General features: G+C 45.1%; 1 non-coding gene across 1 annotated transcript; it reads left to right on the forward strand.

Annotated features, from left to right (window-relative positions):
- The first annotated feature begins 206 nt into the window (after positions 1 to 206).
- Trnaa-agc (transfer RNA alanine (anticodon AGC)) lies at positions 207 to 279 on the forward strand. Its single transcript has one exon. It is a non-coding gene; the product is annotated as a tRNA-Ala (tRNA).
- The last annotated feature ends 481 nt before the right edge of the window (positions 280 to 760 follow it).

Here is a 760-nt window from a genome sequence, read left to right on the forward strand (position 1 = left end):
CAAAGAGAATACTCCTATACTTCTCTATCTCCAAGGTTTAGGGGGCTAGGCTCATTTTCCTTTTTAAGTGAATTGGCACTGAAAAGGGGTAGTCTAAGAGCTAGCCTGGGTGGTGCACACCTGTAATTCCAGTACTGGGGAGGCTGAGGCAGGAAGATTGCAAGCTTGAGGCCAGCTTGGGCAGCTTAACAAGACCTTATTTCAAATGGGGGTGTAGCTCAGTGGTAGAGAGTTTGTTTAGCAAGCAAGAGGTCCTGGGTTCAATTCCCAGTACCACAAAGGAAAAAAAAGTATAGTTACAGAAGTATGACCATTCAGAAAAGTTCCAAGGGTTTTTTAGTTTTAATTTGGGGGAGAAAGGCAAAGACTAGGGCCTTGTCCTGAGCACCTCAACCCGTCAATGCCTTCAATTTTCCCCCGGCCTAGGCCTGCTCAGGAAGCTGGCTGCCCCTCTACAGCAGGCCTGGCCATGGACCCAAAGGGGCCAAGTACCCTATGTCCTTGCTTTCAAAAGGGAGAAGTTGGGCTGGGGATTTAGCTCAGTGGCTCCTGGGCCTGCCTCGCAAGCGCAAGGTCCCGAGTTCGATCCCCGGTACCAAAAAATTTTAAAAAGTGAGAAGTCAAGCCAAAAAGAATTAAATAAAATATTCTCTATTCTTCAATCTTGACCAATCAATGACGTCCAAAAACATCTGTAAAACTATGGCTCTTAAATGATGAAAAGTAGAAAAATATCAAAGGTGACTGAATTTGATTATCA

The sequence above is a fragment of the Heterocephalus glaber genome, unplaced genomic scaffold (genome assembly GCF_053883595.1).
Source record: "Heterocephalus glaber isolate CG9 unplaced genomic scaffold, H.glaber_assembly_v1.0 deba00001457, whole genome shotgun sequence".
Classification (NCBI taxonomy): domain Eukaryota; kingdom Metazoa; phylum Chordata; class Mammalia; order Rodentia; family Bathyergidae; genus Heterocephalus; species Heterocephalus glaber.